Genomic DNA, 23,077 nt, shown 5'->3' with positions numbered 1-23,077 from the left:
GCGACCAGCGCGCACCGGGTCTGGGCGAGCGGCCGCGTGTCCTCCGGAGAACTCCGGGCTCCCGGGAGGGTCCCGAGGGCGGGGCGGGAGGACGGGCCGGGCACGCCCCGGGCGCTGGGAGAGGCCGGGCAGCTCGGGGACACCGCGGGGGCCGGGGCGGCCGACGGGGCCTCTCAGGGATCCGTGTCCGGCCTCGGCCCCAGGTCTGCGGCGACCGGTCAGGCCCTGGGCAGGCGCACGCGGGGGCGGGGGCGGGGGCGGGGCCCTTCCGGCGGCTCAGGCTGGCCCCGGCCCCCCGCAGGCGGCCCGGCGTGGTCGGCGCTGGGCACGCGGCCTCCAGCCCCGGGGGAGGCTCCGGCGGCGGCGGCGCGGCCACGGGGACAAGCGCCGCCCTCGGCCGGGTGGGGCGCAGGGAGCCGCGGGGCGGGGCGGGCTGCACGGCGGGGCCTCACCCCTGCGCCCCCGAGGCCGAGGCCAGGGCTTCCCCCGACGGGCCCGGCTCCGGCCCCACTCCCGGGGCTGCAGGCGCGGGCCTCGCCGGGCGCTCGGGGTCCTGAGGGCGCTGATCCCGGCGACGCGCCCGCCCTCGCCCCCGCCCTCGCCCCCGCCCAGGCCCGTGCTTCGCGGCGAGGACACGGGCCGCCCGACAGGGACGCGGAACACGACGCAGCAGCCACGGCCCGACCCACGGGGAGCCGCGGCCGCCGAGGAGCGTCGAGGTACGGGCGGCTTCGTCCCAGCTGCAGGCGGCGGCGGCCGACACCGCCACACGGGCACGCGGGGCCACGCGGGGGCAAGACGTGCCGGAGCCGCGCCGCCGTCCCCGTCCCCGTCCTCGTCCCCGTCCCCGGGGGGCCCCGAGGGCCGCTGCGCCGGGGAGGGCTCCCGCGGCGGCCACGGGCGGGCACAGGGGGCGTCCGGGAGGCCGGCCGGAGGCAGACGGGGCCGCGGGACGGGCGCGCCACGGGCTCGGGGCCCAGGTGCCTCCACCCGCACAGCTCGAGGCGGAGGCCGCGTGCTCCCCCTGCCCGCCCCGCGGCGAGGCCCCGAGCTGCTCCGCCGCCCGGCCGGAAGCCAGGGCTCCACGGGGCCTCCGCGCCTCCCCTGCTGCTGCCCCGGAGCCGGAGCCGGAGCCGAGCCGGAGCCGAGCCGAGGAGACCTCGCGGGAACTGCCGTCGGGACAGCCTCAAGCGGAAACCGGCCTCACCCGGCCCAGGGCGGCAGGAAGCGCCAAGACTTCCGGGCGGGCCGCCGCCACGCTCAGCCAGTGAGAAGCCGCCGCCATCACCGGCAGCCAATGAGAAGCCGCCGCCGCACTCAGCCAGTGAGAAGCCGCCGCCGCCCTCCAATGGGCTTTCCTTCCATACAGCCCCGCCCACCCCCCTCCATATAAAAGCGTTTCCCGCCCGCCGCTTCCAGGCTGCAGCGCCTCTGCTGCTCCTGGGGAAACCCGATTCGCCGGTAGAATAACCGTTTTATCTTGCAAGGTCGACACTTTCCGGCCTGCGAATCCTCCAGCCCTGCCTGGGAAGCGGAGAACCCAGCTCGAAGACTATCTTTCCTCTCACGGATCTACGTGGCGCCCTCGCCCGAGGAGGCCGTTGACCCCGTGACCCGCCCTAAGTCACTAAAAGCCATTTTCGTGGGCTCCGGGGCCCCGGAAGCGACCAGTAAGGAATTCTGTTCTTCAAAAACCGTTTCTGTTGCTCAGAAGCCAGTTTCCATCAGATGTTGATTTGGGCTTTGCAGACTGTAACCCACGCCCTGGGTTTCCTGACAAAACACCGTGTTCTGGAGGACGCGAGTCCCAAGGAGTGGACCCCCCCCGCCCCCGGCCGGACCCCCGGGCGGCCTCGCGCTACCGAACTGTGCCCGTGTCAGGTTGTACTTGAGAAAAGTGCAAGACATTTTTGAATATTTTCTGCGGAGTTTCATGAATATGCTTTTGCGACGACTTAATGTGAATCTTTTGTAACCTGCCAGTAATCTTAATGTGCGACCACACTGTATTATCAGGCTTGTAAAATGTATGGACTATAAAAAAGAAATTCTGAAGAGATGCAAAACTAATGCTGTACTCATGCATTAATTACTGAAAAGTTGCACTGGCTCGTCATTCCATTGTTGAATGGAAGCGTCGTTCAAATTTATGAAATGACTATTCACGACTCAGTATTTTCTGGCAAGAAAAACAATTATTCATTCAACAAATATTAGTGTTAGAGGTGTTAGGGTGCGTCACTGAAATCCTGCCCTGTAGAGACTTCGGTCCTAGAGCAGAGATGGGAATGCAGAAGGAACAGCTGGCTTATTAATGTAACAGCTGAGGAAGCAGACGACTTTTATCTTGGATACTGAGAAAGTATAAGGTGCACTTGGAGGGTGCTGAAAAGAATTTCAGCAATACAGTTTTACCAACACAAATTCAAATTGTTATGTAAGATTTTTTTATATGGAAAATCATAATGTTTTAAAAGGCTTATTTATATTTATATATGTAAACATGCAAATTCTTAATATTTAATAGGTTTATTTATTGTATACTTTTATTGATGAAAGCATCTACACATACACAGAATAGAGCAGTGGACTTCATATATGTCACCCAGCTTTGGCAATCATTAGCATTTTGCCATACTTGTTTTACTGATCTTCAGTTTTCTTTTTGCTGGAGTAATTTCAAAGAAAACCTTAAACACGTCATTTCACCTGGAAAACCATCAGTCGCATCTCAAATAAAAAAGGCATTTTCCAGGGCTCCTGGGTGATTGTCTGACTCTTGGTTTCAGCTCAGGTCATGGTCTCAGGGTCTTGGATTGAGGTCAGACTCTGCCCTCAGCAGGGAGTCTGCTTGTCCTTCTCCATGCCCTTCCCCATGCTCTCTCTTGCTCGCTCGCTCGCTCTGGCTGTCTCTCAAATAAATAAAATCTTTTAGAAGAAAAGACATTTTCTTACTTGTGGCATTTTCACACCTATGAAAATTCACCATGATTTCTTTTTTTCTTAAATATTTATTTATTTATTTATTTATTTATTTATTTATTTATTTATTTATTTATCGAATCCCACGTCGGGCTCCCGGTGCCTGCTTCTCCCTCTGCCTGTGTCTCTGCCTCTCTCTCTCTCTCTCTCTCTCTCTCTCTCTCTCTGTGACTATCATAAATAAATTAAAAAAATAATAAATGTTTGACTAGATGCAGGATCCTTTTGTTCAAGAATATTTTAAAAACCAAATATATATTTTTTTAAATGAGTGACACTTGTGATGGTTAATTTTGTGCCAACTTGGCTAGGCCTATTTAGTCAAACGTTCTAGATTTCTCTGCGAAGGTATGTTCTAGATGTGATTAACATTTAGATCATTAGACTTTGAATAAAGCAGACGAGGCTTTCCAGTGTGATGAGCAGTCACATGAAGTCACTGACTTCATGCAGTCAGTTGAAGGTCTTAGTAGAGATGAGACTGACCTCCCTGAGAAAGGGGATTCTGATGGCAGACAACCTTGACCTTCGGACTCAAGCTGCAGCATGACGTCTCCTGGGTCTCCAGCCTGCAGGAGAGAGGCATGATCCACATATACAGATAGTGATGAAGGATAAACATAGAGACGCTGTAGATCGAGAGAGATGACGTGGGTAGCGCACGTAAATCCTATTGGTTCTTCTTCTTGGGAGAACCCTGATAAGACTTCTTAAGGGAGAATATTTTAGGAAATACAGCTCCCCAAAATATAAAAAGGGCAACATGAAATGTCAAAGTAACAAAAAGTAATGCTGAAAATATTGAAGTTATGCTTGCCTCCAGTTTCTCTCTTCTGTGTTCAAACTGAACTTTGATGAATTTCAGAAGTGAGCTGTTGCTCTTGGATGGAAAAGAGTAGATTGTGGCTGGCTACAGCCACATTTTCCTAGTTAGTTAGTTTACACGTCATTTAATATTAATTATGTTCTGGCACATTAAAAACAAACACATTTATTCCTGATAGGGCCCCCACTCAACCTCCACTTTTATGTATTTTTTAATATGTAGCCCATTTCTTTTTTGTAAAATTGGCACTAATACCTATTTTGGGATGCTGCATAAAGTCTGGCCCAAAATAGCAATAAATGTCAATGGTCATTATCACCAGCATCACCACCGTTTGCTTTGCTCTGAGTCCACGTGGAGCTCCTCGCACAGCAGAGAATGCATTTGCTTCCAGGGTGAGTTTATGAAATGACATTTTAAAAATGGGACTCATTTCCCAGGCCTCACTTAACAGTACTCCCAGCTGATACGGCCCGTCTCCCCCAAAAGCCGACCCTTTGCTTCCCCCAGAGGTCCCAGCTCCTCCCGGATTATTCACGGCCCTCTGGGCTGTGTGCAGTGGAGCAGAACAGCTCAAATGAGGTTCGTGCATTAGGGAGAAAGCTGCAGGGCAGTGAAGAAGCCTGCCCATCCCTGCCCCTTCCCAACCCACAAGGGGCGTTCTTTTAACACACCTGAAGTCACCATCCAGTGCCTGTCACAACACATGGTCATGCCGGCACCTGCCTGGCAGCTGCATAACCTTGGGGAAACCTCTTAACCTCTTCAAGTTCCATTTATTAGTCTGACAAAAGAGGGACACTGATTTCGGGGCTCTGTGAGCATCTGCATGCGTGAGCGTGAATGAAAGCTCAGTAAAGACAATAAATAGACAGACGGATGGATGGACAGATGGCTGGCTGGCTGGAGTGTGTCTCTTACAGATCCCAACACACTTCCATATACCTGATCCTCGCCACATCCTTGTGATGTGAACAGGGAAAGTAAAGTCCCCTTGACAATGAGGCAAACGACGCAAGACCCTGGCAGGATGGAAGTGGGTGTCAGTTTTCACAGTAAAGTGCAGTTTATCCTGGTTACCTCTCACCATGGTGCGAAGTTGAGGTCAGGTGTCTTGTGTCAGGTCACTATTTCCTGCATGAATAATGTATGGACAATTTCTAAAGAAAAAATTTCTATCCCACTATGTCAACCTAAATTATCATATACCTTAAATATAGATTAGTGTAAACTCCAAGCAAATGTATAAACTGACTATCTATAGAGCCCTATGCCGGTGCCTCCGGCTGCCACCAGCGCCCGGGGCAGGGCTCCAGGGGGGACTCGCCCCGCCGGCGGCCCCCCACCCCTTGCTCAGTCCAGGCCAGGCCCCAGGCTCCACTTGCTACTTTCCATATTTCCTGTGGAAGCAGAGCGGCCAGGGAGACCAGCTGGGGGCAGGATACAGCAGCCATCCCAGGGGGCTTCTCTCCATGCGGGGCCATTGCAAGGCTGAGGTGCTGAGCTTCGGCTCCCCAGGGGCGGCGAGCAGATGGACCGGGGCAGCCCAGCACCCAGGCGCCTGGCGCATCCGGGCCAAGCCTTGGCTTCCTCCCGCCGTCTGCTCACCGCCCTCCCTGCTGCTGGGACGGTGGCCCGGTGTGTGCCCGGGGCAGGGGTGCCTGCAGGCCTCTAGGGGCGCAGCAGTGGGGACAGGGCCAGGAGGCTGCAGGGCAGCAGGCCTGGCCCAGACGCCACACCCCTCCCCCGGCCCCCCGCAGGCTCCCCAGGATGCACCGGCCTCATTCCCCCTCGGTCTCCTGCTCCTGCAGTGCCTGCCACGTGTCAGGCCCCGTGCTGGCCTCAGAGGGGAAGCCTGGGAACGCTCAGAACCCGGGCTGGCTGGGCTGCGGTGGCCGGAGGCCGGAGGCCGGAGGCTGGAGGCTGGAGGCCAGAGGCTGGAGCCTACCCTCGGGGGCTCCGATGCCACAGCAGGGGCAGCAGGCCACGCTGCACGCCCAAGAGTCGCCCCCACCCAGTCTGGGCCCTGGGCACTGCCGCACATGGGCACAACACGTTTTGTAAAAAAGCAGACAGATGCAGGTCAGTCAAGGTCTTCCTGTTGCAACGATGACCTTGCCTGAGCCTCCAGGTCCACCACGGGGTCAGCTCCGGGGTGCAGAGGGCACGGGGTCAGGCCAGGGGGTCGGCCTGGGGCTGCTCCCCCCACCCCCCCACAGCGGGGGCAGCCCCGCTGAGCAGATACCCCTAAAGCCACCCCACCCCGAACACAGGCCAGCTGCCAGGCCTCCAAGAGGCGCCGGGATGGGGGCTGGCAAGCTGGTGGCCCTGTGAGCAATGCGGGGTGGAGCTGTGCCACAGGAGTGCCAGGCGCCCCCACAGGTGCCCCTGACATCCCCTATGGCCCCCCCATCATTCAGGGGTCCCCAACATCCCCTGCCGCCTCATCTCCCCATCATTGAGGAGCCCCTGACATCCCCAGAGGCCCGCTCAGCAGTGGGGGTTCCATCCCAGCACGGGGATGTCGGGGGTCACAGCAGGGCCCCGCAGTGTGACTGCATTGCAGATCAGGGCCTTAAGGACATGGGTCAAATGAAGCCGCCGAGGTGCAGCTGTGTCCTCGGAGGCCCCGCTCCCTCCCTTGGCGGCTGCCTGAGGGGACGAGGAGGCGCAAGTGGCCCAAGCATCGGGGCCGAGTGAGCAACACTGCTGCCCGACACGATCCCGGCGACATGGTGGCCTCCGCATCATCCGACAGCATGACGCACATTCAAGTCCTTGTGACCTCAGGGGAGTGAGATCACTCAGGTCGTCTTCTGAGCACAGTGACATTCAGCTAGAGATTAATAAGAAAAAATACCTAGAAAATTCCACCTTTGGAAATTAAGCCACAATTTCTAAATAGCCCTGGGACAGCAGAAGAACTCATAATGGGAATTAGAAAATACTTGGAACTGGGAGATACTGGAAATAAATCAAAATATGCTGTTGCCGCCGCAGCAGCTCTAGAGGAGAAAGCAAGGGTGCGCGCAGCAGGAGAGGAAAGAAGCTGCAACTCCACCGCCGGAGCAGCCACCCCCGGGGACGCGAATCCCGAGCCCGCCCTGACGCCCGAGAGAAACCGAGGCTGGGGGCGCTGAGCTGTGCGCCAGGGCGACCGACGGAGCCGTAAACGAAGAGCAGATTCCTTCCACTGGATGCAGCAAGTGTATCCTTAAGGAAAATAATGTCGAATCGGACAAAATTAACACTTAAGAACTTCTGTTTATCAAAATAGAGAGAAGACTAAGCCACGGAGCAGGTGTTTGCAGAACAAGCCTATGAAGGGCTTCTAGCCGGGCCCGCCAAGGACGCCGACGCTGAGGACCCTGGCTCCCGGGAGCCCCACGGCGGCCGTGCACCCAAGGGGAACGCGCGGGCCCACACGCACCACCTGCCGCACCTGCCGGGGCCGGCCCGGGAGGCCACCCACTGACCACCCGCTGACCACCAGCGGGGCAGGACATGGCGGGAACCCGCAGCAACACGGGTCGGGGCTCACAGGTGCCCGTGAGCTGAGCGACGCCCACAGCGAGGGACAGGGCCCGGATGGCACCAGCCCGGCGGCTTCAACGGCCCGGGGGCTGGACGTCCCCCAGCCCGGCGGCCTCCCTCCTGGGACCTGGAGACCCGGCCCGGTCCCCGGGCAGCCGCCTTCTGAGGGGCTCTCCCCCGGAAGGGCACGAGTCCGTCCTGGGGGCCCCCCTCGAGGCCTAAGCACCTCCCAAACACCTGCTCCTAAGGGCCCCCCCCGCCAGGAGCCTCAGCCTAGGAGTGTGAGCGGCACAAGCTTCAGGCTCCAGGAAGCAGCCTGTGTGCCCCACCGGCCCCAGGAAGCTGCGCGTCACCGGGGGCACCACCCTCGGAGGCACTGCGTGCTGGGCACTTGGGGCAGCCGCTCGCGGCTGACGGTCTCGGTCGAGTGCTTGTTACAGAGAGATGCACACCTGCACACCCGTCACTCACGCGGTTGGGATATACCGTTCATATTGCAATGTAAAGTCAACTAAAAATCAAAACAATACACACCAAAAGACGTAGACCTGGACCTACAGGCAGGGACGTTCCTTCACACCAGGTGAAAAAGGCTACAAAGCAGCACACGCGGTACGATCCCACGCTTGCCGACACAGCACACGCACATGGAAATGGGATACACGCCAACACTCATTTCTTTAAAATTATTTATTGAGTATGTGCTATGCGCCAACACATAATTTACGTGGAAGACATCTCTACGACTGTACTATCCATGCAGAGTCCCGTCACATGCATCACCGCCTCCAGGCCCTGCACGGCTTTGGGGCGCCCACCTTCGCACGACAGGGAGGGACCCGGGCAGCAAGGACACCATGACACATGATACGTGAACAGCCACTTTCACAGGAGTACGAGGTTGATGCACGTGTGCCCTATGAGTTGAGATCTAGACCTAGCTTAGGGACACAGTGCCACCGACTCGGCCACGAGCCAGACTGTGGACACCTGGGGACACAGCCTACTTCTAGAGCACAGACACGGGCAGTGACAGGGGTGAGGGGTCCCCACCGAGCCCCACGCGGCGCCTCTGGAGGCCACGAGGAAGGTAGCGTGCACGCACACGGGTGTCCCGCCGCCGGGCAGGGGAGCTCTCAGGCCACAGGAACGGGGGCTCACATCCAAGCACGTCTCCGCCCGGGCTCATTCCTGCAGCACCTGCTTCCCACAACTTCGACCGTCATCTCCAGATGGGAAAGACCTTCTCTCCAACCTGAAAACAGACAAAGCAAATCAGTCATAATAAACCGCTTGAGTGTGACTCACACGCAGCACCTCCTGATGACGACTCAGGATGGCACCCAAGAGCGACTTCCAGGCGGAGAAGTTTTCTTAATGACCAAGATTAAGACTTTGACATAAAATTAGCACAAAGCAGGTAGGAGACCAGAGGAGAACCGTCGCGTCCCCTCTGCCATCCTGCACCAGGTGTGGGAACGGCGGCCGGCCCGCTCTCCACCGGGGCCTCCTGGACACGGGAAGGGTGGCCTTGGGCTGGGCCCCTGCCCTCAGACTCACCTTCCTGCCCCCGTTTCCTGTTCTACCAATAACAGCACCCAATTCCCGTGAGGAGGGTGAGAAAGCAGCGCAGGCGCGCAAGGCCGAGGCCGTGGCACCGCGACCGCCACACCCGTCTCCCAGCACCAGCGCCCAGCACCCGCCCTGCAGCACAAGCCTTACTTTCTGCGATGTGGGGTCTTGTGTGGATGTGGGGTCTTGTGTGGAAGCTGAGCGCCACGGACATGTGCCTCCTCCACACGGGGTTTCTCTGCAGCACAACCAAGCCTGTGACCACATCTCCCGAGACCACGGACATGGGTTCGTCCATCATAAACAGCACCTGCTTCCAGTGGGTGGTTCTGCAAGACACGGGGCACGCATCACCTCTGTGGGGTGGACCCCCAGGCTCCCCCGTGGGGCAGATGCACCAGGCCCATGGCGAGGCCTCTGTGGGCGCCAGGGACTGGGCCGCAGCCCAGTGAGCACACGGCTCTAGGTGCTCCCAGGCCCCCGCACCCTGGCACGGGCATCTACCGCATCCCTGCCCGGTCCCTAGGCTGCCAACGCCGAGTTCTAGTTTCCGCAGTGCAGGAAGGCCACTGCCCCTGGGAGTCGGGCTGGAGGGGGTGTGGCAAGTGTGACATCTGGGACAAACTGTCACGTTCCGCGCTCTCTGGGTTCTGCAGGCCCTGAGGACACGGCTCCACGGCTTCACGTCCCTCCGACCCCAGCCGCTGTGAGGGCCCCTGTCCCCGCGTCCCAGAGCGCTGCCCGGGCTCGGCACCTGCCTGCCCCACCCCACCGTGTGCGGGCGCTCGACTGCCCGGGGCCTGAGTTCCCGCCCTTGACAGGCGACAGCTCGCATCTGTGCGCCGGGACCGGGAAGGGCAGCAGGAGGCCTGGCCCCGCCACCTCCACGGACGCTCCGGCCAACAGCCTGGCTCCTGTGGTGCGGACGGATGCGAGGCCCTGAGGACCCCCACTGCGGCCAGTGTTGACCCGAGCAGCGCGGCTGCCCGCCCCGGCCCGGGCACCTACCGCGCTGGCCCACGGAGGCCCCATGAAGGCAGCGCTGCACCGGGCTGCTGGGTCCAGCTCCGAGGCAGACCGCAGCGCCCAGCGCGCCTGAGCAGCGTGCAGCGTCAAAATGCTACTGCACAGAAGTGTCCCAGGGGCGGCTGGGGGCTCAGTCCGGGGAGTGTCTGCCTTTGGCTCAGGGATGACCCCGGGGCCTGGGATCGAGTCCCGCATCGGGCTCCCTGCTCAGCGGGGCGTCTGCCTCTCCCTTCCCCGCCCCGCCCTCTGCTCATGTGCTCTCTCGCCCACTCTCTCCCTCAAATAAAATCTTTAAAAAAAATTTGTCTCAAGAAACACTGACCTTCCTCAAGAAAGTCTTGGGGAGTTAAAAGCCCCTACAATTCCGTGGGTTGTGCTTGTATTAGACCATGGGAAGCTGAAGCAGCGTCCAGGGCAACTGAGGCAGGCAAAGTGTGCTCCGCCCGTTCATGCAGGGGTCAGAGGACAAGCAGGGCAGCCCAGGGCAGGGGCGGGTGGGGCACGGTCCCGGTCCCCCGCCCACCGCCCACACACGCCACTGCCTCCCCAACGGCTGCGCGGCAGGGAACCTGCACCCGCTCCTCCCGGGGCAGCGGAGCCCCTGCGGGTGCTGCACACTCACGGGTGAAACGGGCCTGTGCTCGGCACCAGCTGCGGCTCGTCCTCCTCCAGGCTCTGGAACCGGACACTGAACCAGGCCGTGAATCCATGCAGCGTGCCGGCCTTCCTGATCTCAAAGTGCAGCTCGCCTTTCACGGTCTGTTCAGGCAAACGATAAGGAAGGGACGCGGCTCCCGTGAGCGCGTGACAGCAGGCGGCGAGGGCTCCGGGGCAGGAACTAGCAGCTGTCCCCGCCAGCCCCGCTCAGATGCCGCTGCACTGCCCGGCCCCACGTCTAGTCCAGTAACTGTGGATGCAACTTGCTAGTGTCGCCAAACACAGCAAACCTGCTCCTCGGGAAAGAACTACTAAAGCTGTCAGCACAAATTCACATGCTGCAGATAATCAGAAAAGGTTTCAAAAAAAAAAAAAAAGAAAGAAAGAAAGAAAAGGTTTCAAGCAACGTGGGCCTCACTTGCCTCATTTTCTGGCCCCATATTTGAGTGGAATCCTATTTCTTCTCAATTCTTGGCATAAAGAACCGGGCCTCTCTATACTGCGAAACTAAGTGCAGAGCCAACAGCTCAGCTCCCGGCTGAGCTCCAGGGGGTTCCAGGGACCCGCTCCCAAGCTCTGCACCTTGCACCTCCGAGCACACCCTTAAAATGAGACCCTCCTGAATGCACACGCGCCACCTCGTGGCAACAGGGGGAATGTAAGAGTGAGAATTAAGAATTTTGTCATCCATGGTAGCACAACTTAGAAAAAAAATTTTTAACTTGAAATCCTTGAAGAAACTAGATATAATTTATTAGAATCTCAAGATGCTGAAAATATTAAACATAAATATAAAAATGACTGATTATGTTAAAGAGGTCTGTGAAAAAATAATGTAAAAATACAAAATCAGAGCATAAAAAAGACAAGACTCGGGGAAAATCAAAGGCAAGTTTCCTCAATCTGTTTATTCGCACAGAGTCTGGTACGTGCGCCGCCCACTTAGCCTCCGGGGCTCTCACCTCCAGGTCAGCGATCTGCACGGTTCTCGTGTCCAGCTGCAGGATGGTGCACGGTTCAGACAGTCTTCTGGCTTCAAAATGTGGTTGTACTTGGGCTTCGAAAAAAACTCCTTAATCACTAAAGATCTAGGGAAAAAGTAGGAGTTGCTCAGAGGCGTGAACCAACAGCTCAGGTTCTGACACACAGACTCGCTTTGTCTCCAGCGTGAGCAGGAATTCCACGCCACCGTGTGCAGCACGAGGGCCCCAAGGCAGGGCCGGGGGGTCCCTGGGGCGGCCCGCTGAGCATGCACGGTGTGCGAGCACACCTATGCCCTCCTCGTGGGGCCTGAACACACCAACACCCTTCCCACGCAGGCTGCCCGGCCCACCCCACCGCCGTGGCTCCGGTCACTGCGGCCCCCTCCCGACACGTGGACAGGAGAGGTCCATGGGAGCCGAGCGCCGGGTCACCGCGTAGACACTTGGTTGTCTCATGGCACAAGCAGGGTGAGGACGGTGAGATGTGCACACATGGCCCTGTCTAGGTGGCTCCGTAAGAAATGCTCTGAAGTGGCAGGACTACGGGCCACGGGCCGATCGGGGCAGCCCTCACCCTGCGCCGGGTGTCCTGCCGCCGTCACCTGCACTGCCCGGCACTGCCCCTGGGTGCAGACGGGTGGGGTGGCTGTGGGGCCAGGGCCTCAGGGCTCTGCGTCTCTTGCCTTCCAGGGACAAGGAGCTGCCCGGCCCCAGCCCTCGCGAGGCCAAGGTGAGAGCCCGTCCTAGGCCCCGGGCAGGACGTGGGGGGAGCTGGGGCCAGCTGTCTGCACCCCGTCCCCCAGGACATCCCCGGGCGTCTCCCCAGTCCCCCGTCCCAGCGGTGCACGGGCTGCCAGGAATGCACCCCAGACCCGGAGCCGTGGTCCGGGGGGGCCCTGTGCCTTCCTGGCTCCTCCGGGTCCCGCGGGGGACTGGACGTGGCCCGAGCGCCCACCTCCCAGGCTGGAGCCTCACCTGCGGGCCCCGCTTGTCCTCTTCCAAAAACTCCGCCAGGAGACCTGGCGCGCAGACAAATGGATAAAAATGCTCAAGCGATGGCACCACTACCTCCCCAGCGAGAAGGTGGGGCGCTGGGTGCCCCCGAGGGCTCTCCGTCCTGACGGGGCTGGGGGGCCGCCCTCAGTGTCCTCCTGCCCTGTCTTCGGGGGAGCCCCCTGCCTGGGGAGAGTCTGCTGGGAGCCCGAGCCTCCCCAGGCCCCGGGTCGGCGGTGGGGGAGTGTCAGGTCGGGGCCACGGTCCCTGCTCCTCGTGGGGGATGGGGCCCAGCTCCAGGGAGACCCAGCCTCCTGCAGACACCCTGGAGCCGAAGCTGGAAACTTCTAGATGCCTCGCGCTCCCTGGGCTCCAAGGGGCCGCCCTGGGCCCCTCTCACCAGCACTGCCTTCCTCCCCGCAGCTGCGATGCTGAGTCTACAAGGGGGTCCCACCCCAGGTGCGGGGACAGGTGTGGCTGCGATTGCTGAACGTCGACCAGGTTAAGGCCAGGAATGCCGGGAAATACCAGGTGGGGCCCGTCCACTCCCCGTGGACCCTCGGTCCCCTCCCTGCCCAGGGCTGACCCTCCATGTCCCCTCCCCACCGGGCTGAACTCCCACGTCCCCTCCCCACCTGGGCTGATCCTCCATGTCCCCTCCCTGTCCAGGGCTGACCCCCTGTCCCCTCCCCTCCAGGCTGAACCCCCATGTCTCCTCCCCACCCGGGCTGAACCCCCGTGTCCCCTCCCCACCCGGGCTGACCCCCCATGTCTCCTCCCCACCCGGGTTGATCCTCCATGTCCCCTCCCTGTCCAGGGCTGACCCTCAGTCCCCTCCCTGCCCACGACAGCTGGGCATAGGCCCTCACGCAGGCCCCGCGGGCACGGTGGGCACTCCCGCCATCCCCGGCCCCCCAGGGGAAGGGTGGAGCTTCCTGCAGGACACACTGCCATGGTGGCCCCAGGGCTCCCTGCCCAGGACGGCAGCTGTTGACAGGTCGGGGTCTGTGTCCCTGACGCCGGCTCCTCCTCCCAGGGTCTCCCTGCAGGAAATGAAGGAGGAGGCCCTGGTCTCCTCCCGGGACATCATGCAGATTGACCTGGACGTCAATGGGACGTTCCGCAGTCACACCATGTTCTGGGAGGGCTACGGGGTCGGGTGAGGCTGCTGGGCCTGCGGGGTTTGGGGGCCCGGGGGAGGCCCGGGGGCTTCTGTGCAAGGGACACGGGGTCTCCGAGGCCGGGGGGAGCAACGGCAGCAAACAACACACTGCCACATGGTAGGGTGCTCGGGATGACCCCCGTGCCCCCACCCCCAGGGTCTCGGGGATGGGGAGGCCCCGTCCTGGGGTCACCGTCTGAACTGAACCCCAAGGGGGTGAGGGGCAGACCCATGAAGAGCAGGGGGCCGGGGTGGGGGCGTGGGGGGCAGGAAGGGGACCTGGGGGCCAGGGTGCATGGCCGCAGCTGGACTGGGACATATGGACCCGACGAGGGTCGGACAGGTCAGGGTGACACCCACCCTCGGTGCTTTATGTACTTCTGAATTCTGGGCATTTTATTTTAGACAATTTGCAGCTGGTGAGGACACATAGCATGACGACCCCCAGATGCCACCCCGGTCCAGGCAGGCCCTGCGCTGAGCACACGGGGCCCCAGGGGCAGGGGCAGGGGTCACAGCAAACCCCAGACTGGGGTCGCCTTTATCTGTAGACGTCTCCGTGTGCACCTTAGAGAAGGGGGTGCCCTGTGTCTGCAGCCCCCCACCCCATCCCCCTCAACCAACGCCCCCAGGCCATCCCCCCTACATCACCCCCCACACCATCCCCCACACCCCCAGACCCCCACCCCTACACTATCGGTCCCGCCCCCCCCCCCCAACAAGGACGCGGTGCAGCTGCCCCCTGTGGGACATGCTCAGCCTCCCCGGCCACCTTGGGGTTCTCTGGATGGCCTGCTCCCGTCAGAAGCCCGGGTGTCCCGTAGAGTCCCCAGGGGCTGCGGGGAGGTGGGGAAGGCAAGGAGCCCCCGACAGGGGGGTGCCGGTGAGTGGACCAGAGGGTGAAGCTACCTCTGTGCGCAGCAGGCAGGGTGTGTGGGAGCCCGGGACCCCAGGGGTGACCTGCAGGGGCGCCAGGGGCGGGGCTAGGGGGCTACCAGGCAAGGGTAGCTGGGCTTCCCAGGGGGCCGCTCAGACCGTCTCCCCACGAGAACTCGGTGCTCCTCCCTGCAGGGAACCTGCAGCCCCCTGGGGCCCCCGTGGCCCTCAGAGCGCGGCGGGGTCAGGCTGACCTGTGACCCCCGCCCAGGGGGAGCCGGCCTCCAGCACCCCGGCCCGGGGGCCGCGGAGCCGGGGTGCAGACTCAGGCCGCCGTGCGGGGGGCATCCGGCGGCTCCTGGCAGCGCTGAGGGGCCGCACCCCGTACCCCCCGTGCTCAGATAGTGACCCCAGGGGTTCGCAGCCTGTATCCGGGTCACACCTGCACGACGTTCCCTGCTCTCCTCACAGTGGCTCAGACCTGGAGCCCCGAGATGCTCTGGGATGTGTGGGCCCCGGGTCCCCCGCACAGAGTCCAGCCCAGGGACACCTGGGAAGTCGTGGGGGTGTGCTCAGGGCCACGGATGCCCCGGCTGCGTGGGCTCGGGGCAGGGGCCACGTGGGGCTGGTGGTGTTCCTGGGACACGGGGCCAGGCCAGGCCAGGGCAGGGGAGGAGAGGCGTCAGGGGCTGTGGGGACCGGGGCAGGGGGAGCGCTGGCTCCCAGGGGACGTGCGGGGGGGCCGCTCCAGGGCTGGAGGGGGCGCTGGCGGTGCTCGGGGAATCCAGAGCTGCACACCCCATGGCGGGAGCCGCTCGGAGGCGTCGGACACCCCAGGGTGCACTTAACCCCCAGCACGCTGCACGTGTGAGGTCACCGCCTGTCCCCGTGCACAGACCTGACCCCAGAGATCGGCCTCTGCGGAGGGGCCCTGCGGGCCGCGGGGCCTGCGGGGCGGGTGTCGGCACCTCGGTGGTCTTGCTGGCCGGGGGCTGACTGAGCAGAGCCCCCCGCTGTCCCCCCTCCTAGGCAGGGAGCCCTGTTCCTCGTGCTGGCGGCCTACTCGGTGTACGACACCGTGAGTGTCCCTGCCCCCCCTCCTGCCCCGCAGGCAGCCTTGTTGTGCTGGTGACCAGCGGCACTCACAGTCAGGGCCCCAGCTCCACGGCCCCGAGATGCCGGGGAGGGTCTCTCTCCTCCGGGACGGGCAGGGGGCGGGGTGCAGACCTCCCAGGGGAGGCAGGGCCTGCGTGCCCGAGGGCCGGGGCTGCCCGGGGCCCCCGCGTGCACCGCGGCCGTCCTAGAGCTCGGGTCTGGACCCTGACAGACGGCACTACTGACGAGAACCCGGGCGGGGAAGGCTCCCACTCCCCTGAAGGGCACGAGGCCGAGGCGCCCAGGAGGCCGCCCCCTTCCACGGCACATTCCAGAAGGGTCCCCGAGGACCCCAGCTCACGCACTCCCCGGCCCCGCGGGGTGTCCTGGCCCAGCTCTCCTCGTGGGACCTGCCAGGGACCACAGTCAGGCCCCCCCGACCTGCCCTCCGGGGGGTCTCCAGACCTGGCGGGTCCCCTGCAGCCTGGCACAGCTCACGGAGGCCCCTCCTGCTGGTCTGAGGATGGGGGCCCTGCCACGGCGGCCGCAGGGCTCGGTAGTGGGGCCCGGGGTGCTGGCACCCGAGCTGGTCCGGGTAGCCCTCACCTGCCCCCCCGCCCTCTGGGAGCCCCCTCCGGGAGCCCGGGCTGTGAGGGAGCCGGGGGAGCCTGACGAGGGCTCAGAGGGGGCCTCGGGGCGCACGCTCTCCGTGGGGCTCTGGCTCTTGCAGGAGGTGGGCTACTGCCAGGGCATGAGCGAGATCGCGGCCATCCTCATGTTCCTGCCCGAGGAGGACGCCTTCTGGGCGCTGGCCCAGATGATGACCAACGACAGGCACGCCATGCACGGTAGGGGCCCGCTGGGCCGCCGGGCGGAGGGGAGTCAGGAGGGCCTCCCTGAAGGCTGCTGCACCAGGGGGCAGGCGGGGACCCCCAGCCCGCACCCCCGCACGGGCAAGGGCCCCGCCTCCCCGGTGGCCTCGGGGTCCCGGAGCCACGGCCACCCGCCCCACCGTCTGCAGGCCGGGCTCGCACTCCCGTTGCCCCCCCTCCTCCCGCCCGGCTGCCTGCTTGCCCCCCAGGCCCCCCTGCCAGCCCACGGCCACACGGGGCCCAGGGGGCAGCGTCTCCCCCTCCTGGGGGCCCCCAGCCTCACTCCTAAGCCCCACAGAGGGCCATGCATGCCCATCACCCTCCCCATGGCCTGCACCTGCTGCCCCTCAGGGCTGGGGACCCGCCTGTCCCCGCAGCGGCCCCTGCAGGAGAGAGGGTGCTGGGTCAGCCGGGCCTGGTCCTCAGCTCCCAGCTCATGCCCCGCGGGCATGTCCCTGGGCCCCAAGCCCCTAGCCTGGGAGGCAGCCCTGCCCTCTGGGAAGAGTGGGTCCAGTCAGGGCTCTGAGGGCGGTGGGCACACGGGGGTCAGGGCGTGGGGGGGGGGCCCTGCCCCGGCACCCCCCACCCTACCTGGTGCAGGAGGCCCTGATCGTGGGGGCCTGGGGCCTTCTCAGGCTTCTTCGTCCCAGGCTTCCAGAAGCTCCTCAGGTTCCAGGCTCATCATGAGCGCGTCTTCCAAAGAGCTCTCCTTGACCTGAGGAAGCACATGGCGAGTGGGAGCTCCTGAGGCTCCCTCCCCGGGGCCCGGGGCAGGGGGTGGGGGGCACGGCACTCCAAGCTGCCCAGAATTGGGGTCACATTCTTCCCCCTGGGGCCTGGACGAGGAGCAGATGTCCACCGGCATCTATACCCCAAAGTGGTTCCTGCAGTGCTTCCTCGGCCAGGGGAGGCCCCCCCGGGACCCCCGCTCCCGGACCTGCCCCCTGCCCCTGGGGAGGGCCCAGCTCAGCCCCACCCTCCAGACAAGCCAGGCCCGACCCCTGAGGCTGAGGCTCGCAGCCCAGCCCATCCTGGAGAAGCCCAGAGGGTCCCTGGACGAGGTTCCGGGGGTCGGGCCATCTCTGCCTCAGCTCCCCCGGGGGAGGCCGGGTCAGCCCGGGGTGTGGACGGGCCCTCAGCCCATCGGGCGGCCAGCCTGGGGTCCTCTCGAGGCGTGGTGTCGTCAAGTGCGGGCAGAGTCTGTGCCCCCAGGGGTGTGGGAGGTGCTGGCTGGGGTCGGAACCCGGAGCGGCCGGGAGCCCTGATCTCCCTGGGAGGAGGGCACGCACGGGGGGGGCTGTGGGGCCTCGTCAGAGGCAGCCGGGGGCAGATGGCAGGCCTAGCCTAGCCCCAGCCGAGCCCCCAGGGGCCCTGCTCAGGCCGCTCCTCCGACCCCGCTGTCCCTTAGACCCCCTTCTCGCTCACCCTGAAGCTGTGGGATGTTTATATGCTGGATGGGCAGAGGGTGCTCACGGCCATGGCCTACACCATCCTCAAGGTGCACAGGAGTAAGTGAGCCCCTGGGAGCCCAGGTGTGCCGGGGGCGGGGGGCAGGGGCGGTGACCCTGTGCTCTGAGCAGCACCCAGACCTGGGGCGGGGGGACGGCGGGGCAGGCAGGTGCAGCGGGGGTCCCTGAGAAGAGCAGCGGGCAGGGGCCTCCCCGGCCAGCACATTGCCCACAGCGCTCCTGGGCACAGCGGGACCCCAGCTGCTGGCCTGGGAGCACCAGGGGCCCCAGGGCGGGGCCCTCTGGGTCTGACTCTCGCCCACCGCCCAGAGCGCCTCCTGAAGCTGCTCCTGGAAGGGCTCCGGGAGTTCCTCCAGGACTCTCTGGCCCAGCCCTGGGCCCTGAAGGACGAGGCGGTGCTCAGACACCTTCGGGCCTCCATGACCTAGCTCTGGAGGATGCGGTGCAACCTGTCCCCCCCAAGTGGGCTCAGGGCCCCGGCCCCTCCCGACTCGGCCTGCTGGGGCCGCCCACAGGGACAGAGACCCCGGGGCCCCCGTCCTCATCTCTGGGGCTCTCCTCTTCTGCTCCAGCCTCGGGGACCCCAGGCCAGGGCTGGGCGTGCGGGCACCCACTGCAGGGCCTGGGTACCAGTGTGGGGGGCTGAGCACAGGGTCAGGCCGGGGGGCCACGCGGGAGCCGTGAGGACCCCCAGGGCCCCCAGCAGGGGACACACAGCCTGCTGGAGACGCTGACCCCGTCGGCCTCTTTCCAGTGGGACCTGAGGAGTTCCCCACGAGGCCCCTGGGCCTAGAGCGAGTGTCCCCGGCGCCCGGGCCTCTCCTCCCTTCTCCGGCCTCTGAGCCACCGCCCAGGGTGGAGGAGCAGGCCTCCCCGGGCCCAGCCACCCAGCCTGAGCCGCCCGGACCCCCTCCCGGCCAGGCCATCGTCCAACTTCCCCCCCAGTGATGGAGCTCCCTCCCCACCCTCCCAGTGCAACAAGACGGTGCAGGCAGGCGGCCCCCGGACATGGTGGGCTTCAAGACAAAAAACGGGGTCCCCTTCCCTTCGGCACCTGCCTGGGCCACCCCAGAGGCCCTGCGACAGACCAGGCCCTGGAGCACCCCCGGGACTCCCATCACGGGGTCCCCCCAGCCCCCTAGGGACGACGCTGTCGGGCCCAGGACACCCTTCCTGCCCCGCAGCCACTGCAGCTCGTGCCCCTCGCTGGGCAGTGACGGGCACAGCCAGGGCAGAGCCCGGGCGGCACTGAGCTCCCTGCCCCGAGGCCCCGCACAGGCCCGGGTCCCTCTGCCCTCCGCATCCATGGGGTAACTCGATGCTCGCGGGCCTCGGGGGCAGAGCATGGCGGTGAGGGCGGGGGCCCAGAGGCTCTGGCCCGCTATCATCGTGCCCTGCCTTGTCTCGCTGTCCCTCCCGGAGGGCGGCACCCCCCGCACAGGACTCCAGTCCCTGACCCAGAGGGACCTGGGCTGGCCTGGCCCCGGGCTCTGTGGGGGCAGGGGCGACTCGAGCCCCCCCCAGGCCCAGCACTATGGGATCCAGCGCCCCGGGGCCCTGGCCAGGCTTGCGTTCTGGCCCCGGGCTGAGCGAGCCCTTTCACAGCTGGATGTGGCCGGTCCTGGGCCCTGGGCATGCCCCACAGATCCAGGTCGCTGACCTAGGGCAGCCCTGGGGATCCCGGGACACCCCAGGGCAGGGCAGCAGGGGCAGGCCTGTGGGCCCCACCCACACCCACACCAGGAGGCAGGCTCCTCCACATGCTGGGGCTCCAGCAGTCAGTCACCCGGCCCCAGGGGGCCCAAGGCTGGGGTCCAGCTGCCCTGTGGGGACCCAGCGCAGGAGCCCATGGGCCGCAGGTCCACGTCAGCCCTGCTGTCCCCAGAACCGCCTCTCAATGCCCCAACCTCAGGACACGCGCCCCCACCCGGAGTCGAGTCTGCACAGGCTCCCAGGTGGGGGACTCCAGCGCCCGCACCCCTGTGGGCTTCCCGCTTTCCTCTAAGGACAGGAAGGTCTCCCAGGGGAAGGCGCGCACCCTCGGCTCTGAGGCCCTGTTTGCTGTTGCAAGTTCAATAAAGTGTTGTGTGAAAATGCACGGCCGGCTTGTTTCTGCGTCTCCCAGAGCTCTGTGCACGGGGTGCGGAGACACCCCCAGAGAGGAGGAGGGGGCACCGCCCAGGCCCCAACCAGCCCCTGCAGGGGCGCCACCAGGCACACACAGCTGACATCCCCACGTGCCTTCCAGGGACGGCCAGATGCCAGGGTCAGGACCCCACAGACTACTGCGACTCAGCCTGTGCCCGCGGCCAGGACGGGCCTGGGACAGAGAGACAGCCGGGGAGCCTCAGGTCACCAGGGTCTGTGCTAAGCACCCTGGGAGGTCTGTGCCCCCTCTGTCCAGGGGGCCTGGGCTGCCTGGGCTCTGGGGCGCTTCCTCCCCTCCCCACCCCAGGCCTGTGCACCTGGGGCACAGAGGGCCCGCGGGGCGGTCAGCGTGGCCCCGGAGGGGATGTCAGGACAGCAGGCCCTTGCAGCTCTCACACCTGGGCCACCCTCACCGGGTGGGCTCAGCGTGCACACCTGGTGCTGCTGGATCTCTCGCACCAGTGTGTGGAGGGCACCCTGCACGCCCTAGAGAGTAGGGGCTGGGTGAGCATGGGGCTCAGCCTGAAGGCCAGGCAGCACAGGGGACCGAGGGACCCCAGCCCCATCCCCACCCTGACTCCCACACACAGGCAGCCCCAGGGCTCCCCGCCATGGGCAGCCGGCTCCTCAGGAGCTCCCCCCAGGGCGGCCCCGAGGTCTGGCTCCCTGCTGGAGAGGCATCGGGGAGAAGAGAAGCAGCCGGCGCTTGGCGGGACCCACTGCCGGACACGGGAATGCGGCCGAGCCGGACCTTCCAGCTCAGCTGACCCTCCAGCAGGACGGCACGGCACGAGGGAGCCCGGGTCGGCCAGGAGAACCCAGCTAGCCGCCCAGCGCCAGCACCAGAAATGATGGTGTTTCAACCATTTCGGCATCAGGATGACGCGGCCTGAGGATCAGATTGCGGCACGGCGACAGACACACACACACCCCAAACCCAACAAACGTCGGAATCCCCCGATTGTTGTCAGACAGCAGCCGGATGGTTACAGACACGATGCTGGGGTCCCCGGTAGGACACACGGAGGACGCTCCAGACCACGGCTGCAGAGGCGCTGGAGGCCCAGGGATGTGCCTGCGGATGCCAACGGGGAGCGCGGGGCGGCGGGAAGCACCCTACAGAGGGGGGCCCCTCCTGGGAAAGGACGCCGGGTCCCCGCGAAGGCTCCGGATGCTGACATCTGTCCTCCTCTCCTTCAGCTTCTGGTTTCCCCCCTATTTTGTTCTTCCTGATTCTCCTTCGGCCTCCACCCTGCATCCGAGCCACTGACCACACGGGCTTCTTTACGACGTCGGGTCCCAAAAGGAGGCCGAGTTCTGGCTCCCGGGATTGGGAAGGACCATCGCTGAGGTTTATGCTGATCCCCCGAGCTCGTGCCTTCCCGGCTCTTCTCTCCTGCAGAACGAGGGGAGGCACGGGCCTTACAGGGAAGGAAGCCCACTCCCACTCGGGTGGGACCGTCCCTCGTGGAGGACATCATCTGGGCCCAGGAGTGCAAGCGGGGCGATCAAGAACAGGTCGCAGGTTAGACATAGTCCGCTTTGAGGTTTGTCCTGAAGCGAGCACTTACCTTCGATGTCATGCTTTATTAGTTCATCCATCTATTATTTGTTAAAGATTTTATTTTTATGTCCTCTCTACACCCAACATGGAGTTCAAACTCACAGTCCTGAGATCAAGGTCCCCCGACCAGGCCGGCAGGCACCCCAAGGCCATGTTTCTCATCTCTTTGCTGGCTCGCCTATCTCTGCACCCAACTGGGACATGGAGTCCATGACGGGGGAGCTTTAGCTACCTCCGAACCTAGAACGTTCTCGCTGTATCCTAGAACGACCTTCACCATTGAATAGCAATTTAAATAAATCGGCAGGCAAATGACTCCTGGTCAAGGAAATGGCCAACTTGTCACGTGTGTGGGCCCCGCTCCCTGGGCTCCCGGGGAGGCTCTGCTTTCTTTAACATCGATCAAGGTCCCAATGACTCCACCGCACCTCCACGCGGGGGCTCAGTTTCTGCCCTGACACAGGCAGCACGTCGGCTTCAATTACTACCTATCAATCAATCAAAGTGAGCCTGGCCGCTCGGTGTGGTTCCTAAGAACATGCGACTCTTGTTCTTGGGGCGGAGAGTTCAAGCCCCATGTGGCGGTAGAGAGGACAGAAAAATAAAATCTTAAAAAGAAAATCAATCAGTCGGTCTGGGGGAGACACAGCCCCGGATCCCACAGGGGCAGGGAGCCGGCTGACGGGTCTACGCACAGTATTAGAAGCAGCAGAGCACAAAGTCAGAACTTCCAGAAGTCTGCTAGAGTGGGGGACACGCCGGCCTTGACGGTGCTCGGGAGGCGAAGTGGGGGGCGGCCCCTGGAGCGACAGGGTGGGCTCAGGGTCCCTGGGGTCCCAAGGACGGGGGCGCCAACGGTCCCCAGGCCCAGGAGCGGGGACCCCGGCCGAGAGCCGCGGGACTAGGGCCAGCTGTCTGCCCTGTGTGGCCACAAACTGCAAACCCCTGTGCAGTCACGGAGCCACGTCCCTGGGCCGGGCCAGCAAAGGCCAGAAGTGGGAGGAGACCCCCCCGGGCGGGAGGAGCACGGGTCTCCTCCAGGGCAGCCCCTAAAACTTGGAGGTGTGAAACTCAGTCACTTGTCCGAGATCAAAAAATAAACAGAAGCTGGGCCTCAGGCAGGGTGAACGCAGGGTCTGCAGAAGCGGCGGAGGCCCGGGGCCGGGCGCTCCTCTGCGGAGGCCCCTGCAGACTGGGTGGCGGGAAGCTCAGCCCCAGGCCCAGGGGACCCGGCGCCCCTGCCGCATCCCGCCCTCAGCGCCCAGGCTAGGGGCAGCACAGCGCCGCCCGCGGGAGGCCAGACCCCGCCTCTGACCCG

General features: G+C 63.7%; 2 long non-coding RNA genes across 2 annotated transcripts; one reads left to right on the top strand and one right to left on the bottom strand.

Annotated features, from left to right (window-relative positions):
• Positions 1-1,063: 1,063 nt before the first annotated feature.
• On the top strand, positions 1,064-2,757 carry LOC140604480 (uncharacterized). The gene is made up of 2 exons (XR_012007343.1): positions 1,064-1,324; positions 1,488-2,757. It is a non-coding gene; the product is annotated as an uncharacterized lncRNA (long non-coding RNA).
• A 5,266-nt stretch (positions 2,758-8,023) lies between these two features.
• Positions 8,024-11,836, bottom strand: LOC140605348 (uncharacterized). Its single transcript, XR_012008079.1, has 4 exons — positions 11,560-11,836; positions 10,563-10,699; positions 9,065-9,243; positions 8,024-8,597 (listed from the first exon to the last, which is right to left on the bottom strand). It is a non-coding gene; the product is annotated as an uncharacterized lncRNA (long non-coding RNA).
• Positions 11,837-23,077: the final 11,241 nt, after the last annotated feature.

This window comes from Canis lupus, chromosome 15 (genome assembly GCF_048164855.1).
Source record: "Canis lupus baileyi chromosome 15, mCanLup2.hap1, whole genome shotgun sequence".
Classification (NCBI taxonomy): Eukaryota; Metazoa; Chordata; class Mammalia; order Carnivora; family Canidae; genus Canis; species Canis lupus.
This window is presented reverse-complemented; position numbering and strand designations above follow the sequence as displayed.